The following is a 10,871-nucleotide window of genomic DNA, read 5'->3' as shown; positions in this document are numbered from 1 at the left end:
ATGCCACCAGTGCTGAACTGCACTGGACAGACTGTTAGGGCTCAGCACGAGAGTGGTGGAGTCCTTTGAGAGGGAGATTGGTACCAGTGTGGGACCCAACGCAGAGCTTGAACCTGTGACTCAGGGATCAACACCCGAGCTGAGATCAAGAGTTGGATGCTTGACCCACTGAGCCACCCAGGCGCTTCTGTTTTTCCTATCCTCTTATTTAGAAACATGATTCAACTCAGCATTTTGTTTAGGAAATGAAATAAAATTTGCTCTTACTCATCCAGCTCAGATTGTGTTTAAGGACTTGAAGAAACACTGACACCCTTCTGCTCACTGATTTAAATGTAATAACTCTATTCTGGTGGCTCTCAGCTGGGGATTTTGAACCTGCCATAAGAGTGGTGTCTAATTTTAATCAAATACTTATGATATTAGAGTAATTACAGTCTTATTTGTCGGAGCTTTTTTTTTTTAATTTTTCTTTATTTTTTTTGTTTAAAAAATTTGTTTTTAGCATTTATTCATTAAAAATTTTTTTTTAATTTAATTTTTTTTTCATTTACATCCAAATTAGTTAGCAGGTAGTGCGACAATGATTTCAGGAGTAGATTCCTTAATGCCCCTCACCCATTTAGCCCATCCCCTTTCCCACACCCCATCCAGTAACCCTCAGTTTGTTCTCAATATTTATGAGTCTCTTCTGTTTTGTCTCCCTCCCTGTTTTTAGATTATTTTTGTTTCCCTTCCCTTATGTTCATCTGTTTTGTCTCTTAAAGTCCTCATATGAGTGAAGTCATATGATTTTTGTCTTTCTCTGACTAATTCACTTAACATGATATCCTCCAGTTCCATCCATGTAGTTGCAAATGGTAAGATTTCATTCTTTTTGATTGCTGAGTAATACTCCATTGGAGATATATATATATATATATATATATATACACATATATATATGTGTATATATATATACATATATATATATATATATGTATATATATATATATATATATCACATCTTCTTTATCCATGCATCCATCTATGGACATTTGGGCTCTTTCCATACTTTGGCCATTGTTGATAGTGCTGCTATAAACATGGGGGTGCATGTGTCCCTTCGAAACAGCACACCTGTATTCCTTGGATAAATACCTAATAGTGCAATTGCTGGGTCGTAGGGTAGTTCTATTTTTAGTTTTTTGAGGAACCTCCATACTGTTTTCCAGAGTGGCTGCACCAGCTTGCATTCCCATCAACAATGCAAAAGAGATCCTCTTTCTCCGCATCCTCACCAACATCTGTTGTTGCCTGAGTTGTTAATGTTGGGCATTCTGACAGGTGTAAGTGGTATCTCATTGTGGTTTTGATTTGTATTTCCCTGATGATGAGTCATGATGAGCATTTTTTCATGTGTCGGTTGGCTATCTGGATGTCTTCTTTGGAGAAGTGTCTATTCATGTCTTTTGCCCATTTCTTCACTGGATTATTTGTTTTTTGGGTGTTGAGTTTGATAAGTTCTTTATAGATTCTAGACACTAACCCTTTATCTGATATGTTGCTTGCAAATATCTTCTCCCATTCTGTTGGTTGCCTTTTAGCTTTGCTGATTGTTTCCTTCACTTTGCAGTAGCTTTTTATTTTGATGAGGTCCCAGTAGTTCATTTTGCTTTTGCTTCCCTTGCTTCCGGAGACGTGTTGAGTAAGAAGTTGCTGCGGCCAAGATCAAAGAGGTTTTTGCCTGCTTTCTCCTTGAAGATTTTGATGGCTTCCTGTCTTACATTTAGGTCTTTCATCCATTTTGTTTATTTTTGTGTATGATGTAAGAAAGTGGTCCAGGTTCATTCTTCTGCATATTGCTGTCCAGTTTTCCCAGCACCACTTGCTGAAGAGACTGTCTTTATTCCATTGGATATTCTTTCTTGCTTTGTCAAAGATTAGTTGGCCATATGTTTGTGGGTCCATTTCTGGATTCTCTATTCTGTTCTATTGATCTGAGTGTCTGTTCTTGTGCCAGTACCATACTGTCTTGATGATGACAGCTTTGTAGTATGGCTTGAAGTCTGGGATTGTGATGCCTCCTGCTTTGGTTTTCTTTTTCAAGATTGCTTTGGCTATTCGGGGTCTTTTCTGGTTCCATACAAATTTTAGGATTTTTTTGTTCTAGCTCTGTGAAGAATGCTGGTGTCATTTTGATAGGGATTGCATTGAATATGTAGATAGCTTTGGGTAGTATCGACACTTTAACAATATGTGTTCTTCCTATCCAGGATCATGGAATCTTTTTCCATTTTTTTGTGTCTTCTTCAATTTCTTTTATAAGCTTTCTATAGTTTTCAGTGTATAGATTTTTCACCTTTTTGGTTAGATTTATTCCCAGGTATTTTATGGTTTTTGGTGCAACTGTAAATGGGATCGATTCCTTGACTTCTCTTTTTGTTGCTTCATTGTTGGTGTATAGGAATGCAGAGCTATGTTTTTTTTTTTTAAAGATTTTATTTTCTTAGAGCAGTTTAATTTCATAGCAAAATTGAAAGGAATGTGCAAAGATTTCCCATATACTCCCTACCCTTACAGATGCATAGCCCCTCCTATTACATACCCTACGTACCCTACCAGAGTGATATATTTGTTATAATTGATGAATCTACATTGACACATAATCATCACCCAAAGCCCATAGTTTATATTAGGGTTCACTTGTGGTGTTCCATATTCTATGGGTTAGAACAAATGTATAATGACATGGATCCATCATTATGGTATCATACAGGGTATTTTTCACCACCCTAAAAAACCTGCTTTTTGCCTGGTTACCCCTCTATCTTCACTCAATCCTTGGCAATCACTAAGCTTTTTATTGACTTGATAGTTTTTCCTTTTCCAGAATGTCATATATTTGGAATCATATATTATGTAGCCTTCTCAGATTGGCTTTTTTACTTAGTAATATGCATTTAAGGCTCCTTTGTGTCCTTGCAAAGCTTGATAGTGCATTTTTTTAAAGCACTGAATAATATTTCATTGCCTGGATATATCCTAGTTTATTAATCCATTCACCTACTGAAGGACATCTTGATTGCTTATAAGTTTTAACAATTATAAATAAAACTACTATGGCTATCCATCCACGTGCAGGGTTTTGTGTGGACATACATTTTCAGTTTGGGAAGGTACATACCAAAGTGTGCAATTGCTGCTATCATGTAGTAAGAATATGTTTAGCTTCATAAGGAATCAGCAAACTGTCTTCTACAGTTGCTGTACCATATTGTATTTTGACCCGTAATGAATGACAGTCCTTGTTGTTCCACATCCCCACCAACATTTGATATTCTTAGTGTTCTAGATTTGGGCTGTTCTAATAGGTGTGTACTATTATCTCATTATTATTTTAATTTGCATTTCTCTGATGGCGTATGATGTAAGCATTTTTTCATATGCTTGTTTGTCACCTGCGTATCTTTTTGTGTGTGTGTGTGAGGTGTCTGTTCAGGTCTTTGGTTCACTCTTTAACTGGGTCCTTTTCTTATCATTCAGTTCTGAGAGTTCTTTGCATTAGAGCTAGTTTTGGGATTCAGTGCAAATTAGGGCTTAATGTGATGTTAAAAGGAAGTAAGAGGCATAGGGTGCCTGGGTCGCTCAGTTAGTTGAGTGTCTGACTCTTGATTTGGGCTCAAGTCATGATCCAGGTTGGTGGGATCTAACGCCACACTCAACATAGAGCCTGCTTAAGATTCTCTTTCCTTCCCACTCTGCTCCTCTCCCCCACTTTCACAGTCTCTCTTTCTCTCTAAAAGAAAAAAAAAGAGAGAGGTGTAATACAATATAAAACATGGACTATAGAAAGGTTTGTGTTTGTAGGAACACTATGAGTACGGAAGAGATGAGTTGTTGGTACACAAACATGTTTGAAGTCAACCACAGATAGCCAAGTTGTAGGAAGCCCAAGCTTGCCCTGCAGAAAGCATGTATGCAGAAAGAGATGCAGGCTAGTGTCCAGTTGTTTCAGTGATCCCAGCTCAAGTGCCAGACATATGAATAAAGGGGCTATCTTGTACATTCCGGGCCTGGAAGAGTCCAAGTTAAAAATATGGGAGGCCCCAGACATATGGCCCCAGGTGAGCTATACATCCATCCATAGCTCCTTGGACAACCCCGGCTGAGGTCCCAGACATAGTAGAGCAGTGACAAACCATCCCTGCTGTGCCCTTCTCAGCCCTCCTGATGCTTGGTACCATAAGTATAATAAAATGATTAAGTAGTGTGATGAGAAGCAGATAGTCAAGACAAGCTCCTTATTTCCCCTCTATAGCCTGGATTAGGCTTAAAACATAGGTTGGGCATGAGTTTTCACATAAGCTAGAGCAATCTAATCTGCTGTGTCAAGTACACAATTCTTTTGTATTTGTAATTTGTCTTCAGGGGTTTCTTTGACCACGCAAATCATTCATGGTTAATTAAGCTTTAATAACAAACACTCTTTTTGTTATCCTCTGACTGAGTAGGACCCTATGAGAAGAGGATATAGAAAACAAGTTTCCATGTGTATCCTTAGCCTAGATCTAGTTTAGTACTCTCTCCAATTGCATTAATTCAGTATTTAGTCATTTAGTCTTCTTTCTCTCTCCCTCTCTCTCCCCCCCACCCCCCCGCTCACTGAGATAGTATGAGAAAAACAGGAAAAGAAGCAGTTATGTTGTAGGCATAGTATATCATGGTTAAGAACAAAGCTTGTGAATAGAATAGAACTTATGATGGCTTTGACCTTTGCAGGTGTTGGAAGGTTCACGTTTTAAGGGTTGATGATGGGCCACAAAACCAGGCCCAGTTGCTCTATGTATTGAAGAGTGGAAGGAACAAGGAAAGAAAGGCATTTTGTACCTAACTGAATATAACAGCAAATGGTCAAGTATACAAATACCTTGCTGTGCTTTGAGTGAGGCATTCTGTTTTGAGTTCCATAAATGAAAAGGGTTGGATTAGAGTGCCTTTAAATTCACTCTGTTTCTAAAATGTTTGACCCTTCGTATAAAATAACAAAGGTAAAGTCAGTGATTCTGACATGTAAATATTTGTTGAATAATTAATATGAGGCATGTATCAGATTTACCTGGCAGGGCCTAGCACAGTGAAACCTTGGCACTGTTTCAGAATGTTATAATTTCCTAACTCTAACACTTACATTTAAGGCTAGAGTGAGGCAAAACTAATATAGCAGATGTGTTTCTTTGTATTTTTATAAGTTTTTTTTCTCTTTTCATCCAGGAATTCTAGCCATGGTCCAGGAATATCCTACTACTATCCTTAAAGGATTTTGCTCTTTAAACTGGACATCAACTAAGGTGTTTGGAAATCACCATAAAGCCAACAGACAATTCCACCCTTCCGTGCCACTGACTTAAAACAAAACAAAACAACAAACAACAAAAACAGCTAAACTTACTTCGTGTTTAATTGTAGATTCACAGCAGTTGTGAGAATTAATGTCAAGATATCCCGTGTATCCTGCACTCAATTGCCCCCCAGTGATAACATCTTGTATAACTAAAGTATAATACCATGCCTGGGAAATTGACATTGACATGAACCACTGACCTTATCCAGATTTCATCAGTTTTACAAGAACTTGTTTATGTGTGTGTGTGTGTGTGTGTGTGTGTGTGTATGTGCAAGCGCGCGTGTGTGTGCATATTTAGTTCTATGCCATGTTACTACATATATAGATTTGTGGAACCATAGTCAAGATACAGAAGTTATGTCACCAGAAGCATTCCTTGTGCTACCTTTTAATAGAAACCTGCACCCACGCCTGTCCCTAACTCGTTGCCACCACTAATCTCTTCATCTCTGTAATTTTATTATTTCAAACATGGTACACAAATGGAATCATACAGTATATCATCTTTTGAGATTAGTTTTTTTCACTCAGTGTAATTCCAAGCCACTGACTTTTAAGACTCGGAAAAAGGAAGGTATAATAATGGACTATGATATGAAGGAATTGGTATTTTTGAATAAATATTTGTATGTGTTTTTTGTTTCTTTGGCCCTTAGCCAAATTACCTCCTTCCTCCATTATCTATGCCAGATCACACCATGTCAGAAACCTTTTAACTTAAGAGAAAGCTTTTGCCTAAGAAGGTAGAAAGAGGAGGAGTGAATTAAGTTTGATCTATCATCTACCAAATACGTCATTTCTGACAAAGAGCTCAAATGAAGAGGTTACATGTAATGACCACAAGGGTGCACCTTGGAAATTTTATCACTAGAATTGTTAAGATCACATAAAACAAATGTTTGGGGGCACTTTGACTTCCAGAATTGGGAAGGCAGGGAAAATATTCTAAATGGAAGCGTCATAATGCAAAAACCAGAACTGGAAAGTAATGAGTAAAGGTGTAAAAATTAACAAAATGTTGGCATCTTTACCGAAAATAAAAACTGATATTATCATCCTTGTTTTAGGAATGAGAAGAAGAGCTCAAGGGTTTAAATAGTTTTCTTGAAAACACACAGGCAGAGACAGAATTAGAATGTAATAGGGCAGGATTAGGGATCAAGTCTATTTGGAAAAAAAAAATCTCTCTCTCAGAAACAACAATAAATAAACAAACAAACAACCCCCCCCCCCCCCAACCAATGCTATAGGCACAGATAATGAAGATGTAAGCAGCAGAGAAAGGGAGAGTTTGGTGCAGGAAAGAAGGAGACTGTATTGATTGAAGTGGAGTGGCCATTCTAGCCACTTTGTAGGACTTGAGAATTCAAATATGAATATAAATATATATTTTAGAGACAGCAAAGGGAATGAGTTTACTTAGGGCACTGATTCTCAAAGTGTGGTCCCCAAACTAGCTTCATTAGCTTCACGTAGGAGCTTACTAGGAATGTACATTTTCTAGCCTCAGACCTACTGAATCAGAAACTTTGGGTGTAGGGCTCAGAAATCTGTTTCAACAAACCTTATAAGTGGTTCTGATACGTACTACAGTCTGAGAACTACTAGTGCCCAAGTGGAAAGCTTATACTGGGTAGTACATGAAAGCAAAGATTTGAGGTCTTTCAGTGGACCAAAGGATGATCTTATGTTAAAAGGAATATCTTAGGGGCTGCTTAGAAACTATCTTTCTTCCTCTGCCCTTTGATTCTGATCCACTTGTAGGTGATCCCCATTGGCTTAACCTGTAAATTTCAGTACCTTTGGCCTTGATTCCTGCCTCAGGAATCTACTGTTCTTTGAATTTGAGTACACTCATCATTGTACTCCGATTTACTGCTAATATAGACTGTTCTATCAGCCTTAGGGTGGTAGCAGGGATAAACGAAGTCTGACAGGATATGCATTTTGGTAAGCTGAAATGTTTTCCAAACTGGGGAACTTAAATTATTATTTTTAGTTACCTGATATCCATAAAAGACTTTCGGCAGAGGAATGACATGACAAAATTGTGTTTTTGAAATATTAATTTGGAAGCAATTTATGGAATAGATTGGGTGGAAGTGATTTATGAAGCACATGCAATAAACTAGGCAGGAAATGGCAAGAGAACTGGCACTGGGAAAGGAACAATGACGGGAAGGGAATGGAATGTAAGGAATGTTTAAAGAGAAAATCCAATGTAACTTGGGGACTAACTTGCAATAGAGAGTGAATAAGGAGGAAAGAAAACCAGCAAATTAAGAAAACTGACAACTGTGAAAATAATGCTATTGACAGAAATATGGGACTCAATTCAAGCATCTTGTTTTGGAGAGTTAATCAGATAATTTTGGAAATAGTAACTGAGATAATGGCGAAACGCCCAAGTAATATCACTCATCAGATAAGTGAATAAATGGATTCTTTTACCATGGATCAATTGAGAGATTTGGGTTGTCTTAGGGAAAATTGTGATTTTTCTGTTTTGAATGTCATTAATCCCACCATGACTGAATAGATCTGTGTGGCTTTGAAGGCAAGTTATTCCAAACAGACCATTCAAGAAACTGCAGTAGGCGAATAAGACAAAGGCAACTCTGGAAAAATATGGCCCCAGCACAGTGGTTTCTGGGTAACAGGGATAGTAATGGTGGGGGTCGTGATGGGACTTTGATGGTAGAAGGGAGTGAGGAAGGTATAGGAAAGGACGGTGGTGGTTTTTAAATGAAGAACGGGTCTAAATGGAATAGAGCCTTTATTTCAATAGTCTGCTGCCCTGGGATCTAAACTCGCATGCTTACAACAATGCACGGTGGAAATGGAGATGTGAAAATGGATTGGCAGATGACTGCAATATTGTAAAACAATGTGTTAGAGATTCCTTCCCTGCTTAGAAGTTAATGATAACTGAAAGAAGCTACCTACTTTGAGACAGAAAAAGGTTCCCGGGTTCCATTTTCATATCTTGCCAAATTACGGTAGCATTTACCATTTGGAAAATAGCATTATGAAATTTACTTAATTACATGGAAAGAATATGAAAGGAAACACATTTTCTCTTCAGCAGATATGCTCTACAATACTATGCTCTTTACCGAAAAGCCACATTTAAGTTTTTCTTTTTTTTTATTCCTTGGGGTTTATAATAAGGTTTAAAACAATATATAAAATAGTGCCTGGGGACCCCAAAACACTGAAGCCAGGGTTCCTAAAGCATTTATAAGGAAATGCTGATACATCTCTTGAGGCCATGCCTGTTAACCCACTGTTACTATAGATGTCTGAGGAGCATATTAATATGCCTATTAGCAATGTAAGTCTATTTCATTTTTGGGTCAAACAGCCAAAAGAATATTTCTTTTTTTCTTTTCTTCTTCTGATTGCCCTACCTGGGCTGTAACTAGCTGAACATTTACAACTCTGAATGATATAATGCAATTAAGACTCTCTATAACATTCTAATTTGCATATCTCATTATATAGAGTGACACCATTAGAAGACATGTGTTGAAGCTTTCAAAATGATTATGAAATGTGAATGTGTAATAGGATGAATATGCTTTGCCGAACCAAGATTGTACAGCATTCACAGGCGTACTTAGGCTAGCAGGTGCTTCTTGAAGAAGTGATTTCCATGAGCAAATGCCAATCACATTCTTTCTTTTGCTTTTCTTTTCTATGAACATAAGCACAAAACTCCAAAATAAGGTATAAATGCTGTAAAATAGAAGATTTAGAAGGCAGTATTTATTTAAACATAATTATCTGGGCTTTTCATTCTGTTTGGCCCTTTAGATCAGTTCTTCCAGTTACATTTGGCCCATTGGAGGCACCAGCACTAGAGAGAGGCTGAGGTATTTATTTCCGTGGCTTCTTCCTGGCTGGGACAAGATTTGGCGCTGACTGCATTTGGTAGAGGATTTCCGTGCCATGAGGAAAATTTAAGTTGCAGGGCTACTCACATGTACAGGCTCTTTCCAAGGCCCAGAGAGGGACCCCAACAATGTATCCACATGGCCATATGTTTTTGTTAAAAGGAAAAAAAAGTTCTGACATTAAGAAGTATATTTAAGAAGACATTTTAGACTATTTCAATAATACAAGTGAGAAATTAGAGACTCCTGATTGAGAGATGAAAGATTAATTCTTTTACCATCTCCCTCTCTCTATAATCAAAAATCTGAGAAATAATATAAACAATTAATGAAATATGAACCATAAGTGATAAATTGAGTGATTAAATCAGTATCTACTATTTTGATATTAAAAAATAAACCAAAAATGTTTAGGTTATACTAAAAGCTGTAATTTGAAGACAAACTATGAATAGAAAAAAATGAATAGTTTCTTGGCTTGATAATCTAATTAACAGAGGGGAATGAATCACATACACACATTGGGGGAAAGATAGGATTTGTTGGTATTTTGACATGAATTACTCGCATTGATGAAGATAATATAAAACTCACAATCAGACACTATAATGAGGACAATTAGGACATACTGGTTAATGACTATTGTCAACTCAAACAGTATTTAATATTAGTCACTACACAAAAAAACTTGAAATGTCTTGACATCTCAGAGCTTATATGAGACAGAAACTTGATGGAGGGTTTCTCAAATTTCTCAAATACCAAAGAAAAAATTACATGACACTAACAATAGGAATTGTGAAGCCATAAATTGTGATAATTGAGTCTAAATTATCATTGATAAGAAACAAATTTCAATCCATCACGTGAAAGAAAATACTGACATATGTGTTTTTTTCCTCTATAAAACTTGATCATACAAAATTATTACATGAAGGAGCAATCAGTCAGAGGGGCATCTGAGAGGCTCAGTCGGTTAAGGGTCTGACTTCAGCTCAGGTCATGATCTCCCAGTTCATGAGTTCCAGCCCCACATAAGGCTCTGCACTGATGGTGCAGAGCCTGTTTGAGATTCTCTCCCTCTTTCTCTCTCTGCCCCTCCCCCACTTCCACTTGCAGGCTCTGTCTCTCAAAATAAACAAATAAGCTTAAAAAAACCCAATCAGAATATGCAATAAAAATAATCAGAAAAAAAGATGTTCCAAAGCTGTTTTGTTTTTTTTTTTAAGTTTATTTATTTAATTTTAGAGAGAGAGAGTGTGCAGTCAAACAGGGGAGGGGCAGAGAGAGAGGGAGAGAGAGCAAGCAGGCTCCACGCTGTCAATGCAGAGTCCAACCTTGGGCTCAATCTCAGGAATTGTGAGATCATGACCTGAGCCAAAATCAAGACCCAGATGCTTAACCAAATGAGCCACCCCAGTGCCCTGTCCATTAATTAATAAAATATTTAGCTATACTTCTAGATTTTGTTATGTTCGTTGTATTTGTTAGATTTTTAAAATTTGTGATTCCTTTATTTTAAATACTCACTTTCACTCCTAATTTCATATCTGTAGTTTTGCATTACTTTTTTCTAAAGAGAATACCCC

This window comes from Acinonyx jubatus, chromosome C1, assembly GCF_027475565.1.
Source record: "Acinonyx jubatus isolate Ajub_Pintada_27869175 chromosome C1, VMU_Ajub_asm_v1.0, whole genome shotgun sequence".
In the NCBI taxonomy this organism is placed as follows: domain Eukaryota; kingdom Metazoa; phylum Chordata; class Mammalia; order Carnivora; family Felidae; genus Acinonyx; species Acinonyx jubatus.
This window is presented reverse-complemented; position numbering follows the sequence as displayed.